Source organism: Carlito syrichta, unplaced genomic scaffold (assembly GCF_000164805.1).
Source record: "Carlito syrichta isolate Samal-C Ts95f unplaced genomic scaffold, Tarsius_syrichta-2.0.1 Scaffold316004, whole genome shotgun sequence".
Taxonomy (NCBI): Eukaryota; Metazoa; Chordata; class Mammalia; order Primates; family Tarsiidae; genus Carlito; species Carlito syrichta.
Window position 1 is genome coordinate 1,481,177 of NW_007260100.1, and position 15,310 is coordinate 1,496,486.

Here is a 15,310-nt window from a genome sequence, read left to right on the forward strand (position 1 = left end):
GCTGTCTCTGCTCTCTGATGTTTCTTTGGCTTGCAGAAGCTGTCAGTTTAATGAGGTCCCGCTGTCTATCTATCTCTTATGGCCTGTGGGTTTCAGGTTTTGTTCAGGAACTGGATGCCAGTTCCAATTTCCATGAGGGTATGTCCTTCATTTTCTAAGGTTCTTATGGTTTGAGGTTTTACATTTAGGTCTCTGATCCATTTGGAGTTAATTTTTGTGTATGGAGAAAGATAGAGGTCCTGTTTCAATCTTCTGCATGTGGTCAGCCAGTTTTCCCAGCACTATTTACTGAATAGGTTCTTCTTTCCCCAGTGGTAGGTGGTGGGGGCTTTGTCGAAGATGAGTTGGTTGAGAAATTGAGGTTTTGCTTCTGGATCTCAATTCTATTCCATTGATCTATATGCCTGTTTCTGTACCAGTACCAAGCTGTTTTGATTATTGTAGCTTTATAGTAAAGTTTGAAGTCTGCTAATGTGATACCACCTGCTTTGTTTTCTTTTGCTGAGGATTGTTCTGGCTATTCTTGGTTGTTTGTGTTTCCATATGAATTCCTGTGTTGTTTTTTCTAGATCTGAGAAGAATATTGCTGGTAATTTGATGGGTATTGCTTTAAATCTGTAGATTGCCTTAGGTAAGATGGACATCTTCACAATGTTGATTCTTCCAATCCATGAGCATGGGATATTTTTCCACTTGTTTGTGTCATCTTTGATTTCTTTGAGCAGTCTTTTGTAGTTTTCATTGTAAAGGTCTTTCACGTTTCTGGTTAGGAAGATGCCAAGGTATTTCATTTTCTTTGGTGGCTATTGTGAATGGAATTGTGGTTTTTATTTGGATTTCTGTTTGTTTATTATTGGTGTAAAGAAATGCGATTGTCTTTTGCACATTTACTTTATATCCTGAGACTTTGCCAAAGGCCTTTATCAGTGTAAGGAGGTTTTTGACAGATTCTCTTGGGTTTTCAAGGTACACAATCATGTCATCTGCAAAGAGAGATAGCTTGACTTCCTCTTTTCCTATTTGAATAACTCTGATTGCCTTCTCTTCTCTGATTGTGCTAGCCAGAACTTCCAATACTATATTGAACAGGAAGGGTGAGAGAAGCCACCTAAAAAAGCTGGAAAAGCAAGACCACAAAAACCCTAATTTCAGCAGAAAAATCCAGATCACCAAAATAAAAGTCCAAATCCAGGACATAGAAGACAAAAAGATAAAACAAAAAAATCAATGAAACAAAAAGCTGGTTCTTTGAAAGGATAAACAAGATCGATGGTCCCCTAGCTAGAGTTACGAAGAAAAAGAGAGAAAAAGCCCAAATAAACACAATCAGAAACACAAAAGATGAAGTCACATCTGATCCTGAAGAAACACAAAAGATCATTAAAGACTACTATGTACACTTGTATGGAAACAAACTTGAAAACCTTTCGGAAATGGAGGACTTTCTGTCATCACCCAACCTGCCTAGGTTGAAACAAGAAGAAATTGAGACCCTAAATAGACCAATAACAATCAAGGAAATTGACTATGTAATAAGAGAACTACCTACAAAAAAAAAGCCCTGGACCAGATGGCTTTCCAGCAGAATTCTACAAGACATTTAAGGAGGAGCTTATACCAATCCTACTGAAAGGTATTCCAGGCGACTGAAAAAGATGGAACTCTCCCCAAATCATTTTATGAAGCTAATATCACATAGATACCCAAGCCAGGTAAAGATGCAGCAAAGAAAGAGAGCTACAGGCCAATATCTTTGATGAACATAGACGCTAAAATTCTCAACAAGATCCTAGCGAACCGAATTCAACAACACATCTCAAAAATCATCCATCATGACCAATTAGGCTTCATCCCTGGAATGCAAGGCTGGTTCAACATTCGTAAAACCATAAATGTAATTAAATACATCAACAGATGTCAAAACAAAAACCACATGATTATATAATTAGATGCAAAAAAAAGCTTTTGATAAAATCCAGCACCCCTTCTTGATAAAAACCCTCAAACAGCTAGGCATACGGCGAACATACCTCAATATAGTAAAAGCCATCTACGAGAAACCCACAACCAGCATACTCCTAAATGGACAAAAACTGGAACCATTTCCCCTGAAAACTGGAACAAGACAAGGATGCCCACTCTCACCCCTCCTGTTCAACACAGCATTGGAAGTCCTGGCTAGAGCAATCAGAGAAGAGAAGGCAATCAGAGATATTCAAATAGGAAAAGAGGAAGTCAAGGCTATTTTTAATCTACCATCATGTTCCTGGGGAGAAAATGCAATCCTATCCTCAACTTTATAATCCAGAGGTTAAACAAAAGCAATTTAACCTCTATTTTCTGAGCTTCAATAAATAGCCTTAGGGTTTTTGATTATTTCATTTTCATTTTTGTTTTCATCAAATTGTGCTAGATTATGTTGGAGCAACTGCAAACTCTCAAAATCTTAGCTGCAGGTGAGGTCACGCTCAGGTAATAACTCAGGGATTTGAACTGATGGAAGCTCCGTCTCAAGACCTCTTTCCACAATTGCCAAGGATAAAGAAATTGGGAAAGTAACAAAAATGAGCACGAGTTATTAAGGCTTCATATAAAGTGGCACACGTTATTTTTGCTCATATTTTATTGACCAAAATAAGTAGTCACATGGCTTCAACAAAATGAAAAGGTACAAGGATTTTTAATCCAGTCCTACCTTGTACCAGAAATAGTAGAAGCAGTATTTGTGAACATCTCTAATGACTACAAAGTTTCACACTGGAGAGTCATTTCTAAAGTGACAAGCCTCCATCAATGTATCTCCACTTAAAACAAAAAGACACCTCAGTTGAATTATTTTGAATAGTATTTATTTTTATAGTGAGAAATGCCTAACATATTGAGGAAAATCTGAAAAAAATTATCTATTAATTACTATAATTGCCATTTTGAAAAAACAGGTAGGTCAGCCTACCCACAGTGGAAATACTTAACCAATTTCCAGAGATGAGACTATTAAAAGTAAAGTTCTAATTAGCTAAGTTGGCACAAACCAATTTCCTTTTGGCCTATAAAAATTTTCAAACATGATTGGATTGAGTTCAGTATACTTAAAATTGATGTTTCTAGTTCAATGTTCTCTTATAACAAACACAGTGCTGTGACCTTTGAAAGAAAAAAATTAATATATGCACATTGAGAAATTGGAAAGAAAAATCATCTGAAAGCCAGATTCCATACTGAGGAGTCTTTCAAATTGTTGACTGAAGTAGTTATTGTTATTGTAAACGGGCTTCTGTTGCTATCAAATCTTATGCTCCACTGTTTCTTATTTTCTTCATAAAAATATCATTCAGTAGAGTTGTTTCTTAAACACAAGGCAAAATAAAGTATTACATTTTGAAAGTATCTGTGTGATAAACAGGAAAGTGAAACCAAAGGAATATGTGCTCTACTTTTTATATTATTATTACTGTGGAGTCTGTGATTAGCTGGAAACTATCATGGAGTGTACTGTATGTGCATATTTGTGTTTTTTTAAAAAGAAGGTGATGCCCTGCAGCTCATAGATAACACAAATAGCCTGTGATGCAGGAGTTGCTAAGGGCAACCACACATCTTTCCTGTCATTTCTTTATCCCTAAATGACCAAACCTAATAATGTCCCAATATCGTAAAATTTGTGGATCTGTCCTTAGAAGCTTGACAGGATAGAGTCTCTAACGATTATCAGGTTGTGTGTTTGTGGGAGTGGGGTGGGGAGTGGGGTGGGGAGCTGGGGGATAAAAAGTTCAAAATGAGTGGATCTAAAATTCATTGCTTTAGACTGAGAAAAAAAGTCTGTGCACTATATTAAAATCTGACTCAATACAAAACAGACCCAAAACATGAATAAATATTGAATAATCCAAGAAAATTGATTTAGCGTGTGATATGGCTACCTTTTATGTTCAAATGTCCATAATGCGGTTGGGCCAATAGTAGAAAATGAATTTGATGCATTCTTTTGAAAAATTCTAAAGATCAAAAAATTATTCTGGTTGATGATAACCAGAGAAATACTCAGCAGCAAATATAGTCAGCTGAGAAAATCAGGTATTTCCATCCACTTTTGTTTGGGTTTAATAGAAAGCTGTATAATGGAATTCAACAACAATCTCTTGTTTTCCAAAACAGAAGAGGAAATTAAGAGAAAAACATATAACTCATATTTTCAAGGAAGAATTTGTGCTTCATAGCAAATAGCATACATAGTACATTTGATCACATTAAGACTAAGCACAAATGCTTACTAAATGTGGTGAATATTCAATTCTACCCATTGAGATTTCCAAGTTTTTGTGCAGTCCTTTATTTTGGAAACGATGTAGCTAGTGTTGCTTTACTCAAATTCTGCCACAGGGGTCCATAATAAAAAGTGAATGGGTTCAAAGAGAGACAATAGCTAAAGGGCCTCCTGTCACTTTGGTAGAATTATTATTGTCTGCAGCTATCAAATCCTTGGTAATACAAGGACTGGAATAAATAATAGCAAATGTGTCCATGAAGTTAACTTCTACTTGTATTGAATCTATAGTTGACTATTTACATTTAAAAATATATTTATTTCCACATACAAAATTTTACCAGAAAAATAGAACTTCAAAGTTCAAACCTAAGCATGCTTCCAGGTCTCAGAATACTATAATAAAAAGTTAGTTTCTAAGCATTTTTTTCTTGTCAGCCATAAAGTAATAAGTGACCTTTGAAGGGCATTAGGATATATTGATTCTTTTTTCTTTTTTTTTTTGAGTTGGAGTCTCACTCAGTTGCCCAGACTAGAGTGCAGTGGCCGCTTCCGGCCACCGCAGCCTCGCCTGCTGGGCTCCGGTGATCCTTCCGCCTCAGCCTTCCAAGTAGCTGGAATTACAGGCATGTGCTACCACGCCCGGCTGATTTTTTTGATTTATTGTAGAGATGAGGTCTCGTTGCCCAGGCGGGTCTCGAACCCACGGGCTCAGGCAATCCACTCACCTCAGCCTCCAAAAGGCATGGGATTACAGGCTGAGCCACCGAGTCTGGCTGATATATTGATTCTTATGTGACATCAGTAACTTGCTAAGTGACACATCAGTGCATATTTAGTTATAAAATGGGACATGTGTGGGTGTGTGCATACATACATGTGTGTGTTAATTTAAGTACTAAGTTAGATCTGAGCATAAGAGAACAGCTTTCTCCCTGTGTTTGACTCTGCCCTGAACATAAAAACTTTTGGCATTGCTGCTAAGGATCAAAAAGTAAGAAAAGAAATGAATAGCCTTTTATATAAAATGACATTTTTAGAAAATATGTCAAAGCAACATAGACTCAGGGAGTGTTGTCTTATGAGAAACAAAAGAAAAATAAAAATAAAGGATGACAATGGAAAGACATAAAATGTCCTGGTTGGTTTTTTTTTAAGCTTCTGTTTTGAGAAATTTATCAATTTCCAAACTCTTAGCCAGTTCCTACCCATCAGTAGCCACTAGCCAAAGAATACCTGTTGTTAACTTAAGAAAGGTAGATTTATTAAAAGTAAGATGCATTGTGAAGGGCACAACAGGCAGGACAGCAGCAAGAGTGTCTGCTGTCAGCTGCCAAGAGTAACTTCTGAAATATCTAGGATATAGCCCATCAAAGCAATGAGTCTAAAAACACATGAACAAATGAATGTACATAGTGTGCTTGTGTGATATGAGTTGTGTTTTAGATAAACACTTATCAGTGCCATACAATCTGTACAGACGGAAATGGAAATTACCATACCCTGGTTGTGTGTGCTGAGGAGGCTTGCTGCAGGAAGTAAATCTCCAGGAGAATTTTGGGGCAAGGAAGAAGCTTGATTTCGCAAAGAAGCAAGGCAGAAGACTAAGGGTAAGAGAACAGCACATTCTGTGTGCTGAGGGCAGAGAGTAGTCATGCTTGGCAATAGCACAAGGGACTAAGAGTGCAGTGGGAGAGGATGGTGGATAGATTCAGAGGAATAATGGCTAAAGGGCTTCTTGTCACTTTGGCAAAATTATCATTGCCTCTGCAGCTATCAAACTTCACCTGGTTTCAAAGGAGTCCTTGTAGGACTAAGAAAGTTTCTGAAGTTCACAGACTTCTGGCGGCCATTAGGATATATTGATTTTTGTGTTACATCAGTAATGTGCTAAGTGACATACCAGTGCATATTTGGTGAGCTGCAGCAACACTGCACCAAATGAAATCCTAATGACCATGATAGGGTTGATGTACCTTTGAACCCTTTGGTAGACTCTTCAGAAGAACCACAGAGAGTTACAAAACAAGGCTTGCCAGTAGGATTGATTCTTTTGTTGTTCGGCCTATTCAGCACATTAGGACATCTAATGTCTGTCAGAATGGGCTTATAAAAGAGGACAGCTTAAGAAAAAATTGGTTTAGAATGTTTGTTTGACGAAACATACCATGCCCTTTGTCTATCTGTTTGCTTGTGTATACCCTAGCTTATTCCTAAAAGGGTTTAAAGTGGTTTTGTTTAATCTGCTTCTTAATGTGTCTGATTTAAATTAGCATTGCCACCTCAGTAGAACTAAAATTCTACCAGACTTGTTTAGGATCACTAGAGTTTGATTGTATATGAAGCATTCTACTCCCTCCTCAGTGCTCCTTTTCTGTGGCCTATTCCTATACTTCATTTAGGAAAGAGACAGGCACCTCATTGTTGTAGTACCTCAGCCTGATTATATCGTATATGAAATAATCACAGTGCTAATCAGTCTGGTTCTGCTGGTTTCCTTCCATGGCTGCAACTCTCAGCAGCACACAGCAGGACCTGACAACTCCCATACTGACAACCACTCCCAGAAAAAAGCTTACCAATTAACCTTCAGTCACACTGGATCGAAGACTGACATTCATTACTTTAATGAAAACAGTAAGAAAGGGCACTATTGAAACACCCCAAAACAAACCTATTATTCTGTTGCATGTTCTACTTAGCAAAGTCCAAAAAGCAAGCTCAGGGTCAGAAAGACAGAATACCGGCTGTGAAGGAGGAATAAAGAACAAGTGCACAGAGCCCCCTCTTCTCAGGAACCATCTTTGAAAGCTTTGTAACCCTTTGCCAGAGGAGAAGAGGATGAAAGTTACTTGTACATAAGGAGGGAACTGTGTCAGGATGACTGAAGGAATACTGAGCACAGAAAATGTTACCATGACTTTCTTCTTAACTTCTCTTTCTGGTGGCTAGTGCTATGTTTCTTCCAGAGGTTTTGCTTTGGTGTTATTCTGCATCTACACTCTGAACTGAACTCAAAAACTCTTTGGAGTAAAAGTTACTTTGCCTTTGATAAATCTGGCAGAGTTAACAAATACTTTTCCTTTTTTTCAAGAGTATCATTGAAATAATATAAAATGTCCTCTATATTTGTGCTTAAAGAATCAAAAACATGTACTGAGCACCTCATCTGATAGACATTGAGTGCCAACCACATGCTAGAATCTACACTACATACAGTGGATATAATTATGTATAAGATCGAGGTCTCTACTTTTGAGAAACTCACTGTTTTCAATCTTAGGGTGGGGAGTGTAGTTGGCAACCTTGTTTTTCCTTGTGGATATTTAGTTTTAAATATTTCATATAAGCAAGCCAGAACTCAGGAGGGCCTACTTGATAATGTTCAACCTTTTTAGGTCTAGTTCAAAGTCCACTTATGTGGGGATGCAAGTAGGCTCTACTGCTTTTTGAATCATGGAAATCAGCTTAGAATTTAAGTCTATGGCATTACAAAAGAAGTTCAAAAAAGAATATGGGATGGGGGAAGGGCATCCAAAGGCTCAGAGTAAGTCCAAACAATAGACTGTGACTAGAAGTTAAATGTCTTGGTTTATTCTCTTGATTTTTTAATGCATTACTTCAGGATATTATTTCTTTTCACTGAAACATAAACATAAGCGTACAGACTAATTCACAGAGACATAAAAGAAATGTGCTCTGGCACAACTCAGGTCAGTCTAACCTTTTCAAACATGGAGCTTTATCTCTTTTATGTACAGAGAACTAGAGGAACTTCCTTTGGGTACAGTCCCAGAGTCCTTACCAGAGCCCAGCTCAAACTCAATTTTTGTTGGATAGCTGAGCTGTGATCTATACATTGTGACATGTCTCCATACTTCCCTATACATTTCTGGGGAACACATGTCATCTCAGAGGCAGAACAGCATCTCTTTGTTTCTGGACATGTGAATAGTGGCAATGAAGCTGTTAGGTGTTGTAAAAGAGAGAGGAATAACCATGCTCAATTCTAAGGCAGGAGAGAGAAGACACAGTTCCCTGTGTCTTTTCTTGCTCCTATAAACCTTAATCAAATTTGGTTATATGAAAACCTGCTCTCCAATCCACTCAGAAAATCAAGCAGGATATATTTTCAGATCTATCACATTCTTTAACTAGAATTTCTAGCATACAAATAATTTACATATGTTGGGAACATTTTGAATTTGGGAATTACCCTGTCTCTTCTTATTCAAACCAAATGATATTCAAAGCCAACATTTTCAACAGAAGGGATTTGGAGTGATTTATTTATGCATAGCATATAAGGTCAGAATGTGAATATATACTCAGGTCAGTAATTGCACATTACAAGTTCCTTTGGATAATTCTTTCCACGAGACCTCTTTTAACCAGTTGCAGTGTAGTGGTTAAGAGCACAAATATGAGCTGTTGGATTCAAATCACAGTTCCTACGTTTGTAGATAGCTGTGACTTTGAGTAAGTTGCCTAACCCCTCTTTGCCTCAGTTTCTATATTTGTAAATTGGAGACATTATTTGTCTTCCACCACTAGAATGTAGCTCCACAAGGAATCTTTGTTTCACTCACTCTTTTCCACATGCTTTGAACAGCACCTGTTACAGGGTAGATGCTTAATGTTTATTGAATAAAGAGAATCTAACTCCTGGGGTTATTATGAGGGTTGCAGAAGTGAATACACTGAGAGTGGTAGTGCCTGGCAAACTGAAAATCAATAAATGTTAAACTACTATTTTATCATTATTATACTTTCAAACTTGAATAGAAATGAGCAGGCTTTCCCTCTTACTAAATTTTGATGCTGGTTTAAAAAAAAATCATGTTTTTACAAGAAAATTTCAGGAAGGTCTAGAACTTGCTCTGCTGTGACATTTGCATGGTCACAGGGTACAGGAAGACACAGAAGGGCCTCAGAAATCTAGGGTTTGCTGTAGTAGCCCTGCAGTTTGCCTGTAATTTAACCTCTCTCCTTTCCTTCTTTCTTCCTTTCTTTCAATTGAAAATAGTTTTTTAAATATATAAAATTAATATATGTGCATTGTAAAGTCTTTAGAAATTTATTTAAAAGATGCCAGGCTCGGTGGTTCAGCCTGTAATCCCGCATCTTTGGGAGGCTGAGGTGAGTGGATTGCCTGAGCCCGCGGGTTCGAGACCCGCCTGGGCAGCGAGACCTCATCTCTACAGTAAATCAAAAAATCAGCTGAGCGTGGTAGCACATGCCTGTAATTCCGGCTACTTGGAAGGCTGAGGCAGAAGGATTGCCGGAGCCCAGCAAGTCGAGGCTGCGGTGGCCGGGAGCGGCCACTGCACTCCAGTCTGGGCGACAGAGTGAGATTCCAACTTGAAAAAAAAAAAAAAAAAAATTTAAAAGATAAAGAATGTCTATTAATGTCCTTTGCTCACATTGAAATTATTTTTATTTTAAAGATATGGGGTACAACTCAGGATTAGGCATACAAATGGTCATTATGCAGGTACCCTTGTTGATTGAGGTGTGCTCCCCCCTCCCTCCCCTGGCAGTTTCCCACTACTGCCCATACCTTTTTAATTGTATTATGATAATTGTTCAAGGTCCACTTATGCGTGAGAGCATATAGTACTCAGTTCTTTGTTTCTGTGACAGATCTCTCAGTATTATAGATTCTAAGTCCATCCAAGTTAACATGAAGTTCATAATTTTGTCCTTCTTTATGGCTACATAATATTCCATTGTGTATATGTACCACATTTTAAAAAATCCAGTCCTCTTTCAATGGGCAGAATGGTTTGGTTCCATGTTTTAGCTATTGTGAATAATGGTGCAATAAACATGCATGTGCAGGTATCTTTTTTATAGAATTATTTAAGTTCCTCTGGGTATATTCCCAAAAGGGGATCATATGGAAGGTCAATTTTTAGATCTTTTAGGAATCGCCACACTATTTTCCACAGAGGTTGTGCTAGCTTACTCTCCCACCAACCATGTAGAAGTACTCCCTTTTCCCCGCATCCTCTCCAGCATCTGTTGTTTTTGAGTTATTGATGATGGCCATCCTGACTGGAGTTAGATGGTATCTCAGTGTGGTTTTAATTTACATTTCTTTGGTGCTTAGTGAGATTGAGCATTTTTTCATGTATCTGTTGACTGCTCATATGTCTTCTTTTGAGAAGTGTCTATTCATATCTTTTGCCCATTTTTTAATAGGCTGTTTGATTTTTTTCTTTTCAGCATGCTTGAGTTATTGTAGATCCTAGATGTTAGGTCTTTGTCAGATATACAGTTGGTAAATGTTTTTTTCCTAGTCTGTGGGCTGTGTCCCCACTCTCTTGTTGATTCCTTTTGCTGTGCAGAAGCTTTTCAGTTTGATGAATTCCCACTTGTCTATCTTATCTCTTATGGCGTTGCCCACTTTTTAATGGGGCTGTTTGTGTTTTTTCCTTTTACTTCGTTTGAGATCCTTGTAGATCCTGGATGTTAGGCCTTTGTCAGATGAATAAGTAGTAAAAATCTTTTTTCCTAGTCTGTGTGTTGTCTCCCCACTCTCTTGATGGTTTCTTTTGCTGTGCAAAAGTTTTTTCAGTTTATTGAGGTCCTCCTTGTCTATCTTAGCTTTTATGGCATTTGCTTTTGGGAACTTGGCCAAGATTTTGTTGCCTACTCCAATGTGCATAAGGGTGTTTTCTATGTTTTCTTCTAGGATTCTTATAATTTGAGGTTTTACGTTTAGGTCTTTGGTCCATTTTGAGTTGATTTTTGCATATGGTGGTGAGTAGGGGTCTAGTTTCATTCTTTTGCATGTGGTTAGCCAGTTTTCCCAGCACCATTTGCTAAATATGGTATCCTTTCCCCGGTGATTATTATTGGTGGCTTTGTTGAAGACGCATTGGTTGGAAGACAGTGTTTTTGCTTCCAGAATCTCTTCCCTGTTCTATTGGTGTATGTGCCTATTCTTGTACCAATATAAGCCTTTTTTAGTTACTGTAGCCTTGTAATATAGTTTAAAGTCTAGAAGTGTGAAACCTCCTACTTTGTTCCTTTAGTAGCCAACAAATACATTTAAAAATGCTCAGCCTCACTAATCATTAGAGAAATGTCAATCAAAACTACAATGAGATGCCACCTAACTCCAGTAAGGATAGCTATCATGAATAAGTCAAAACACAACAGATGCTGGCATGGGTGTGGTGAAAGGGGAATGCTTCTACACTGTTGGTAGGAGTACAAGCTAGTTCAACTTCTTTGGAAAGCAGTGTGGCAATTCCTAAAAGAGCTAAAAATTGATCTTCCATACAATCCAGATATCCCTCTCCTAGGAATATACCTGGAGGAACATAAATTGTTCTACACAAAAGACACCTGTATGTGCATGTTTATTGCTGCAGTATTTGCAATAGCAAAACATGAAACTAACCCTACTGCTCATCGAAATTAGAGTGGGTAAAGAAAGTGTAGTACATATAGACAATGGAATATTACACAGCCATGAAGAAGAACATGGACTTTTCAGCAAATTGGAAGGAGGTGAAAAACATCATATTAAGTGATCATTACAGAAACAAAGAACTGAATACTGCATGTTCTCACTTGTAAGTGGTCTTGAGCAATAGTCAAGTGAGCACAATGGAGGGCTTGGCAGTTGTTGGGCACTGCTAGGGGAGGGAGGGAGAGAGGAAGGTGGGGGTCATGTGACAATGTGAAGGGTACCTGGTCCACTACCAGGTGGAGTGAGGGCCAGTTGGAAGCCCAAACTTCACCTGCATGCAACCTACTTATGTAGTTAATCCTCACGTGTACCCCACATCTCTATAATTAAAAAAAAAAGACAAAGAGTGAAACTCATCTATAATCCACTCTTAGTATTTTCTTGTGTTTTTTTTATTTTTATTTTTTGAGTTGTAGTCTCACTCAGTCACCCAGACTGGAGTGCAGTGCTGCTCCTGCCCACCGCAGCCTCGACCTGCTGGGCTCCAGCGATCCTTCCCCCTCAGCCTTCTAAGTAGCCGGAATTACGGGCATGCGCTACCACGCCCGGCTGATTTTTTGATTTATTGTAGAGACGAAGTCTCACTGCCCAGGCGGGTCTCGAACCCGCGGGCTCAGGCAATCCACTCACCTCAGCCTCCCAAAGGCGCAGGATTACAGGCTGAGCCACCAAGCCCAGCTTTTTCTTGTGTTTTAATCAGTCTTTTGTCTATGGTTATGTACAAATACACACATATATGTCTCAGAACTTCTGGTTTATATATATGGATATGTGCGTGTAGATGTATATATGTATACACACAAACTAAAATGGTAATACACTGTACATATCATTAACTTAATATTTCACTTAAGAATATTTTTATTTTACTAAATATAATTCTACAATATGTACCTCTTTTGTAATTGAAGCTGCTTTTAGAGAATTGCGTTAGAAAGCACCATGAAGAATAAAGGGTATAGATTTTAGCTTGAGTTCAAAGAAAATCTCTGGAAAGGCATGGAAACCCCCAATGAAGCAACATTTCCTGAGAGGCAGATGCATCCCAAGAATATCACTAGGAGATGAAACTGGTTAAAATTATTTTTAATTTCTTGTCTCTAGACTTTGGTGATTATTCTCTATCAAAAGCTTTCCCAAACAAACATGTGCTCTGATCCGAATATGTTATTTATTGAAGGCACGTTATGTGCCAGGCATAGTGCTACATGCTTTTTGATATTTTGTATAATCTTTTTAGCAATAGTTGGTGGGACCTATTGTTATCTCTATCTTACAGAAGAGGAAATAGAAGTGGTGTGCATTTGCAAGCACTATGGAGGATACAAAGATGTGCACGATGCACATTGCTTGCCCTTAAAAATCTGAGATAATAATGATAGCTACCTCTTGGGGTTGTAAGGTTTGAATGAAACAATGCATGTAATGCACTATGTATTATACCAGGGACATAGTAAATGATCAATAAATCTTATCAATGATAGCGACAAGGGTGAGGATGGTGGCAATGATGAATTGATAGTGAAGATCAGGGGGTTGCCATAATGTAAGGGAGGAATAACAGTGAAACGGTAGGATGAGGCCAGAACGTCCTCCTTGAGGGCCCAGAGACTCTAGCCTGAGGCAAGGAATTGATTGACCTATCATTTGATTCTCTTTTCCTTGAGGGGAAGTTATAGTATTTCCATTAGGAGAGATATCTAAGGTCTATGTTATCAATGTTAGAGACAATAGGAAGAGGAAATTCTTATGCTTCTAACCTTCATAACAACTTTGGGAAATGTTTTGACCTGTTCAGTTGAAGTTCAAAATTGAACTTTTAAAAAATTCTTAATTATTTTTTCCAATATACTAGTTTACATATTATGACTAATTTTTTTCTTGCTCAGATTTAACAAGGTAGGGATTTGGGAATAGAGTTAATTATACAGAAACGCACATTTATTACCATATTGTAACACTCTAGGTAATGCTTAATTAAAGATTAAATTTTTAAAAATTAGTATATGACACTTTGTGCTTCCAGACAAAAAGAAGGCTGCAAGGTTTAGAGGGAAAAGAACTGAGCTTGTAGTTCAGAGACCTTCTTATAAAGTAAATGATCCAAAGAAATTGGATAAGGAGTTCAACAATTCAGAACTTTAATTTCCTAACTCTTTAAAATGTAGTTTATAATAGCAATGCCGCATATTTGTGTGTATCCACATGAATATACTCTTCTTTTGATGCTAACAATGATCCTGAAAGGAGTTGGGCAGGCATTATTATACAAATTTAACAAATGAAGAAACTGAAGTTAAGAAAGCTTGAATCAATGTCCAAGGTCACACACAAAGCTAGTAAGTGTTACATCTAGGACTAAAATTCCTGGTTTCTATTTCACATACAATGTTTTCTTGGCATTACATATCCAAATTCTCCAATGTGAATTAAAAAGGCTCTCTCACTAAGAGCTGTGTGGTATTGTGCAAAGTACAATGCTTCTCTGGGTCTTTTTTTCTTATTCACAAAGTCAGAGAAATGATTAATTTTACAAAGTCTCTACAGAGTATGCTTTATCACCATTTCCATAAGTAAAACAAACCTAAGCAGAGAAAAATAAATTGCTTTGTTCAGCATCCCACAGAAAGTGGTAGAGAGAAACTATTTCCAACTCCAGAACGATGCAAAAGCCTAGCAAGGGGTAATTATCTACACAGTTCAATAGAGTAAAGAAAGAAATGAATATACTTTTAACATGAAAAGTTGCATAGTGAAATCTACTTCCTTAGTGTAATAACAGATAAAGAGGAGAAATTTCTTACTGTCCCACAATTTACAATAACCCTCATTTTAGAAAATCTTCTACTCAGTAATGACAAGCTGACAGACTACTCCAATTAGTCTACCAAATAGTGATTCTTACCAACATTTTCCTAAGGGCAGTATGGAAGTGTCTGAAAAAGGGGAATTTGTAGTAAATAATTTTATTGATTTCATGGACTGTGTGCTTTATTCCCATTCCCACTCTTAGAAGTAGTGGTGATGCAGCTAATAATGGAGATTGTTGCTAATAAATAATTTATGCATGATGTTAAATTGGCACTCACAAGGCAAACTTTTGAAGAAGCTAAATTTTGTCTGTAATTAGCCTTCCATTTGACCACATACTGTGCATTCTCTATGCCTAGAAATCCACCCTCCAGATGAGAGGTGCACCCAATCTTTCCCTAGTTCATTCCCCCTCATGCTTCATATCTCAGTTCAGTAATGATTCTCCTCCAAGGAAACTTCCCTGAGTTTTATACCAGTTCTCCTCTTTAGTGGAAATCTGTTGTTTTTACCAAGAGCAATTTTGCTTCTGGGAAATACAGCTTGGTTTTCTTTGAGAGAACTTCTTTTCCCCCATGCATGCAGTGTTGATAGGGCTATCAATCAAGGTCATCTCCTCTCTCCTGACCAAGCATTGGGAATATGACATGCATCAGGCCACTCTGACTCTCCCTCACAGAAATTTGTACCTTGAGTAGCATTGCAGAAATGGAAACTTGAGCCAATTCATATGAAGACTTTGTCCATTAATC